Source organism: Calidris pugnax, unplaced genomic scaffold, assembly GCF_001431845.1.
Source record: "Calidris pugnax isolate Ruff unplaced genomic scaffold, ASM143184v1 scaffold225, whole genome shotgun sequence".
In the NCBI taxonomy this organism is placed as follows: domain Eukaryota; kingdom Metazoa; phylum Chordata; class Aves; order Charadriiformes; family Scolopacidae; genus Calidris; species Calidris pugnax.
The window spans coordinates 531,619-540,063 of record NW_015091072.1 but is presented as its reverse complement, the minus strand read 5'-3'; positions in this window follow the sequence as shown (position 1 = coordinate 540,063).

The following is an 8,445-nucleotide window of genomic DNA, read 5'->3' as shown; positions in this document are numbered from 1 at the left end:
AGTTGTGGCCTCACCAGTGCAGAGCAGAGGGGGAGAATGACCTCCCTCGACCAACTGGTCACACTCTTCCCTATGCAGCCCAGGATTGAGACACACACTCCGTGCCTCCCCCCCAAAGCATCACAGCACAGCCTTGCTTCAGGATGTGGTGGGAAGCTCGTTTGATCTCTCCTGGGCAGCTGTGCCACCTTCTGAATCCCCAGCAAGTCACAAGAGCACCAGCTGGTCCTCCTTTGCCCTCTCTGCACCTTAAAGCCTTCTCAGAGGCAAAACAGGGAATGGTGCTGGCAAAAGAACATTGGGACCACCAGCACAGAGGTGCCCCAGGGACCCCACAGGGCTGATTTTGAGGGAGCTCCACACCTGCCTGCCCATACCCAGCTCTTACCGCAGGGACCAAAGCGTGGGGCACAGACGCCATGGTCCCACGTGTGCACCTGGTGGAGAAGCAGCCGACCAAAGCGCCCCACACCCTCGCCAAGCTGTAACTCACCCTGAGATGCCTCGGTGGAAGGTAACGTCTCTGAGAGGCTTGAAGCCTGAGCGTTTAACGACCCCCGTTGAATTTCAGGATGTTTTTTGCAGCTTCTCAGAAACACAGCGACCAGGAGACATTTTTTGTTTTTCCAGCTGGCTCTTGCCACCCGCATTAAAACAGGCGGCACTGCTGGGGCTTGCGAATTTTAGCCAATTCCTAGTCTTCCCATTGCTTAGCTTGAGAAATGCTGTTTGTTAGCTGATTTTAGGCACCCCCAGGGCCTTCAGCTCCCCAGCTCTGGTAATCCCCTCTGCTCCTCCATAACAACAAAGCCCAGGCTGATTCCCGTGTCCTGGCTTGAGCGGCTTCCCAGGAGAGCTCAGCGCTGATGGAAAGGCATGACCTAGGAAAGCACACCGACATGGCGTGTCACACAGGGTTATTGATGCCTGGCAGGTGCTGGCTACATGGGCTGTGTCTACGTGTGCCAGCAAGGGATTTATGGCATATGGAAGCACGGAACAGGAACAAACGGACCAGAGTCCCTGGACATACACTGAGAACTCAGGCACAAGGCAGGAGATGAAGGAGCTGTCAAAGAAGTCATCCTTGGTTGATGCTCTAGTAGCAACGCCCGTGGGGAGCTACTCTGTATTTGGGAAGAAGGCGGTTAGTGATGTGAGGACAGCTTGGCTACTTAGCACTTCTCATGCACTGTGGCATACTCCGGATTTGGTTCAGGTTGTCAAATTCCTTCAGGGAGCTCTTATGGCCCACAGGTGCCTGGAGAAGCCAGCTACTCTGTGGCGTGCACCCAGCAAGGTTGGGAGGCTGCGAGTGGAGCAGAAACTGCTGTGCTGTGGGGCTAGGTTTGTGCCAGCTGGATATGGGGCAATGCTGTTTTAAAGTTCTGCAAAAACCTCTTTGGGAGAGGGGTGAGGACAGGAGGAACAGTAGTTCTGACAAGACACATCAGTGTGGCAAGTTGGGAGGGAGTCTTCTCTCTACTGCGGCACCAAGCAATTGCGGTGGTCCGTAATGAGCAACATAGGGGTGATGTTAATTCCAGTATTTTCTGATTGCCGAGGGTTAACCTGGCACCTATAAGGCTGTACCACTGATGATGTATTACAAGCCATATAATTCGTGCACTGAAGCAGATTTACGGCCTTGTTTTCAGCGCCACCACAAAATGACGTTTCCTGCAGATGGTGGTGCTGCATGAGCCAAAGCTCGGTGGGCTGATGTCTGCAGCTGTAACCCCCAGGCCTACAGTGTGTCTGACCCCAGCAGTAGGGTCGCATAGCTGTTAGAAGGAAAGGAGCTGCATTTTCCATGTTGCTATCCCATTGCCGTGTCGAATCCAAGCTTTGGAGGGGCCTGTCTGGTTTGTGAGGGACCACCCTTTGGCAGACAAGCTTCTCTTCCAAGACACTCATCTTGTTGTCTTCAATGCCTCATCTTTTTCTCAGCATTTTCCTATCTGCATGTTCCACCACAAAATCCACCAGGAGCAGCAATATCTGAAAAACTCTTGAAAACCCCAGGACTGTGGCTCACAGACCCTTTTTCCTCTGCTTCAAGGGTTACATTGCCCCTTCACAGAATCACAGAATGGTAGGGGGTTGGAAGGCACTTTTAGAGATCTAGTGTGACCTTCCTGCCAAAGCAGGTTCACCGAGAGCAGGTTGGACAGGAACACATCCAGGCAGGTTTTGGATATCTCCAGAGAAGGAGACTCCACGCCCTCTCTGGGCAGCCTGTTCCAGGGCTCTGTCACCCTCACTGTGAAGAAGTTTTTTCTCATATTTGAGTGGAACCTCTTATGTTCCAACTTGTGCTCGTTGCCCCTCATCCTCTCACTGGCAACCACTGAAAAGAGTCTGGCTTCATCCTCCTTCAAACCACCCTTTAGATACTTATAAGCATTGATAAGGTCTCCTCTTGGCCTTCTCTTCTCCAGACTAAAGAGTCCCAACTCTCTCAGCCTTTCTTCATTAGGGAAATGCTCCAATCCTTGAATTGTCTCTGCCCAACTCTCTGGCCTGTCCAGGTCTCACCATATGGTGACACAACCTTCTGGTGTGTCAACCACCCCTCCCAGTTTGGTTGCATCAGCAAACTTGCTGAGGATACGCGCTGTCCCCTCATCCAGGTCATTGATGAATGTGATGAACAAGACTGGCCCCCAGGGGAACACTGCTAGCTACAGGCCTCCAACTAGACTCTGTGCCACTGATCACAACCCTCTGACCTCTGCCATTCAGCCAGTTCTGAATCCACTTCACTGTCCACCCATGAAACCTACGCTTCCTAAACTTACCTGTGAGGATGTTAGGCCTTGTTTTCAGCGCCACCACAAAATGACGTTTCCTGCAGATGGTGGTGCTGCATGAGCCAAAGCTTGGTGGGCTGATGTCTGCAGCTGTAACCCCCAGGCCTACAGTGTGTCTGACCCCAGCAGTAGGGTCGCATAGCTGTTAGAAGGAAAGGAGCTGCATTTTCCATGTTGCTATCCCATTGCCGTGTCGAATCCAAGCTTTGGAGGGGCCTGTCTGGTTTGTGAGGGACCACCCTTTGGCAGACAAGCTTCTCTTCCAAGACACTCATCTTGTTGTCTTCAATGCCTCATCTTTTTCTCAGCATTTTCCTATCTGCATGTTCCACCACAAAATCCACCAGGAGCAGCAATATCTGAAAAACTCTTGAAAACCCCAGGACTGTGGCTCACAGACCCTTTTTCCTCTGCTTCAAGGGTTACATTGCCCCTTCACAGAATCACAGAATGGTAGGGGGTTGGAAGGCACTTTTAGAGATCTAGTGTGACCTTCCTGCCAAAGCAGGTTCACCGAGAGCAGGTTGGACAGGAACACATCCAGGCAGGTTTTGGATATCTCCAGAGAAGGAGACTCCACGCCCTCTCTGGGCAGCCTGTTCCAGGGCTCTGTCACCCTCACTGTGAAGAAGTTTTTTCTCATATTTGAGTGGAACCTCTTATGTTCCAACTTGTGCTCGTTGCCCCTCATCCTCTCACTGGCAACCACTGAAAAGAGTCTGGCTTCATCCTCCTTCAAACCACCCTTTAGATACTTATAAGCATTGATAAGGTCTCCTCTTGGCCTTCTCTTCTCCAGACTAAAGAGTCCCAACTCTCTCAGCCTTTCTTCATTAGGGAAATGCTCCAATCCTTGAATTGTCTCTGCCCAACTCTCTGGCCCGTCCAGGTCTCACCATATGGTGACACAACCTTCTGGTGTGTCAACCACCCCTCCCAGTTTGGTTGCATCAGCAAACTTGCTGAGGATACGCGCTGTCCCCTCATCCAGGTCATTGATGAATGTGATGAACAAGACTGGCCCCCAGGGGAACACTGCTAGCTACAGGCCTCCAACTAGACTCTGTGCCACTGATCACAACCCTCTGACCTCTGCCATTCAGCCAGTTCTGAATCCACTTCACTGTCCACCCATGAAACCTACGCTTCCTAAACTTACCTGTGAGGATGTTATGGGAGACTTTGTCAAAAGCCTTGCTGAAGTTGAGAAGAAACTCATGAAGATGAAGGCTACAAAGATTAGGTGTAAATTCCAGACTCAGCACCTTGTCAAGTAGCATCCCTAGAAAGCATGCATCTTAAATAATTGGACATGTAAGCAGAGATGACAGAAAACCGCTTCAGAAACCAGCTGTTATGAGGGGAAAAAAAAGTGCTGTCAGAAAGGAAATCTTGGTAAAAATACCTGAAACTCTTTTCTCACATTAGCTGGAGTGATAAAAATCAGAGTGCTGGTACAGATACAGTGCTGCTGTTGACTACAATCCGTTTACATATCAGTATGGTGCTAGAAAATAAATGCTAGGCTCTCTGCTTAGGGAGGAGGCTGTGAGCAGTTCTGCTCAGGCAGCTGTTAGGGCAGAATAAGGGGTCACTGGGCTCCTGAGACACACCAGGTTATGTATTCCTTCAAATCCATCCTTCCTTCCATCAAAGGAAAACTGTGATACGTCCTTTTACTAAAACATACACCTAAGAGAAAAACAATCCTGTGAACGGGTAGAGAAGGGGGCCCAAAGCTCATCACAGTTCTACCTTCTCCCTTCCAGGGATGGCAACACTCAGCAGTAATGGCTCCAGCTCTCCTTGGGGTCCCCGCTCTCTCCTTGCCAGATCCCAGTTTCCAGGGTATGTGGTTGTGCTTCAGCATCAGCCAGCAGGAACCATTTGGCAGCTCCCAGGAGCTCAGGCTTGCAGAGGTTTGCTGCTGGCTGCAGCTCTGATGGTGACACTTCTGAGTCTCATGTGAGGGTCCTCCATCAGGCAAGGGCACGTTTGCCCCATTCACATGAGTTGTTGAAGAGTACAAAGGAGCCTCCCTGCTGAAATAGGGCTGGCACCAACAACCCCCTGCCCGTTGTATGTCTGATCTCCCCTCCCCACGGCCCTGCACGTTGGCCCTCTCCATCTGCACAGCACAGGTCCTACCACTGGCCATAAAGTCACAGGCAAAATCAGCTTCAGAGCCAGAGCTCAGCCACCTGCTCACAAACCAGACATTCCGGTGGGGGAAGCTCAAGGGGACGTGGAAGATCGGAATAGTGTTAGTCTGAGATGTGGGACAATGAAGCTGCTGATTGAGACAGCAGTCCCTACCCCAGGGCCTACAGGACATGGCTTTAGATGTCCTCCAGTGCTGCATCTGGAGGATGCGGAGGTGGATCTCAGGAGCGTGCCTGGGCTACTATGATCAGCTGCCATCTGGTACTAACAGGAGAGGGGACAGCCCAGCCGAGAAGCCATCAGAGCCATTGCACAGCACCCAAGTAAAGGTCCTCTTCCATTTCATCTCCACGTCTTCCACAAAGCAGAAACTACTCCCAGAACCAAACGCTCAACACCTTCATCCCAGTAGCTACGGCCCCATGGGAGGGGATGTGGGTACCAACCCGCTCAGAGCAAGGCTGAGATCTCCATCTTCACAGACAAAAGCATGAGGGAGTGTGCTGGTTTAAACCAAAATGATATGAATTGCTTACTTTAATCACAGGTTAAATAATCTCCATTTTGCAGTTGTACTTTATTTTGGTAGGTTTGCTGTCACTGGCTGAGAGCGATGCGAATATGCTGATAAATATAGACTTTACATTAAAATTGGCACTCATTTTAGCTTGGTGGATATGTTAATCTATTCACATTTATACAAGCACTGTATAGTTATAACACGCATTAATTCAGATACATAATTTACATTTTATTTTGTTAGGAAGTAGTGAATGAAGCGCTTTTTACTTGTGATTTAGAAAATGGAATACCTAATTGATTGCAAAAACAGCATTTAAAACCGGATTCTTCAATTAATAATGCAACCTAAAATGGAGTGGATTCCTAAAAACACGCTTGGATGAACTGCCCTACTCTTTTTAGGCAGGCTGGCTTAGTGCAAGAGCGACCTGATCCAACCACAAAGGTAGCCCTGGTGTGAGCAGGGGCTTGGACTACAGAGCTCTAGAGAGGTCTCTTCCCACCTAAATCTTTTCGTGGTAACTAAATAAATGAGGTCTTCCAATGACTGGATCCTTCAGGCTTTTGGAATGAGGAAATCTCATGGTCTCACACTTTTTGGGTTTGTTTCTTCTTTTTGTCTTGCTTCTTGTTGATGCGTAAAAGATAATTCCAGCCTTTTCTCCTCCCAGCCTGGTTTGCAGCCTTGAATGAGGTCCTCCTTCAATGGCAGGGACCCAAAGCACTGACATTAAATTGTACATCTGCAAAACCAGACCGAAGCGGGCAACTTGCTGAGCGTTTTTTCCACACTAGGCTGTAGGACTGTAGGTTTGCTTGTTCTTAAGACTTGGGCAAAAATGTCTTTTTTTAAACTAAGACTTAAATTTCTTTTATGCATTCAGAATAATAAACATAAATTAGCATAAATTAATCAAGATGTTTGACTATTTTTATAAATGAAATGCATTTTATTTGATAAAAACAGCTATGTTTCATCTGAGACTGTTAACTACTAGGCAATAGAGTTGGAGAAACTTCCTTGACTTGTCTTTGGAAAGAAAAATAGAACATTTTGTTTCCTTTTATTAGTCTTTAACTCTTTTAATGCTGCAGTATCCCTTGCCTGCTGCCACTGCTTTAGAGCAGTCAGGGTTCGCACGCTCCCCAGGTATTGCCACTCAGCTTGTCAACATCTCCACATTTTGTCCTCCTGGTTCACGTGGCAGGGAAAAAGAAGAGCCGTGGTTGATTGTACAAGGGACAATGGCTCAGAAACTGTCAAACCAGCCAGATCTGCCTCCTGGAGGCCCCTCAGTCTAAGGTCACTCAGAAGTTTGCATAATCAGGCCATGTTTAACGACCTACTAATGAGTGCTTGGGAAGCGACTGGTGTGCCTTGACCTGCTCCAGGAGAAATGAAACATCAGCCCTCCTGTTGCCAGCTCGCACAAGACTATTCACCATGGTTGCGTTGTGATCTGGCCTCCATCACCTCAATGTCCTGCTGTGCCTTGGCTGAAGCTTCACTTAGCCACGTGAATGATACTCTTCATAACTCTACTTTCTGGGTCCTGGAGGAAGCATCGCCCATTTCTCTGTAGACATCAGAGGGGAGCAACCCTGCTGTCACCTGTAGCTACCACCTCCCAACAACGTGCACCTGCATATCTACAGTGAGGAACATCCTGGGAGGGGGACCTGGTCTGGTTTTCAGCCAGTATAAGCAAGTGATCTCTTGGGCATGTTTTTCTTCTCCGCTGCCAACTTGAGATCTCTGGACTCTTTTGGCCAGCATTTGAATCAAGCCATAAGATCTTCAACAACCTCAGCTTTCAACCTGGGGCCACCCAACTGCTGCTTCTCATCCCAGCTTGTTCTGCTACAGAGCATCTTGCTACCCAGCATTTATCTGACCTGATTTAGGACCGACAGCAGCCCTGCTTTGAAGGGGAAGCTGGACCAGATGACCTCCAAGGGTGCTTTCCAGTCTGTGCTTCTAAGATACCTACATTTATATGCAGTAATTTTTTCATAAGAATTCATCCCCGACGATCTAAGTGAATACCACCAAAACACACTCTCTAATTGGGCCCTAAACAGCCTGCTTAAGCACAGAAGCCTTCTACAACTTTTTGGACAGAGAGTAACAGCCTGCCCACCGCAGGGCTCTGAGTGTATAATTAAGGAAACCATACATTAAGAGCACTTAATGAAAGACAAAATGTTGCTAAGCCACGGAACTAGTTTAAAGTTTGCTAACAGATGAAGAAGGTGGTCCCACTGGTGGAAGGTGATGGTCATGGCTGGGACAGTTCCTGTGCACAACACCCAGGGGACACGGGCAGTGATAGAGCCTGGGTGATGGGAGATTGGTGGGCTCAGTTGGATGGGGAATACTTTGCTGAACAGTCTCCTCAATCAGGCTCGCCCAGCTACGTAGGAACGATACCCACACTCTGGGTGATCACAGCTGGACAAGACAGACCAGTCGCTTGGGTGCACGAGCAATTATTACTAATAAATGGGCCCGAAGAGGCAGACAAAACTCTTCCCTCTTGTCGTGCTGCGCTGCTCCAGCTTCCTGAAACTCAGACTTGACTTTACTCATCAACTTGGTTATTTCCAATCACGCTAAAAGGGCAATTTCCCCAGCTCCATTTTAGAAAGTGTTTATGTTGCACCGGCAGCTGTTCCAGGAAATCTGCAAGCTAGGCAGTTCTTTAAAGGAGTTCACGATTACTTTAACTTGGCGCATCCCCCTTTTTAAGCACTTCGATTCTAGGTGAAGTAAACTTTTCAGATCCTATTACTGCTACAGGGACAGAGGTGATCTTAAAAAAAAAAAAAAAGAAAAAAATCAACTAATTTTTTGATTGACCTTTTTTTTTTTGGCTACTTCCAGACAAATTGATTTTATTTTGTTGACCTAGAGAGTTCTTGCTTGTTCTAAAGAGAAGCAATTTAC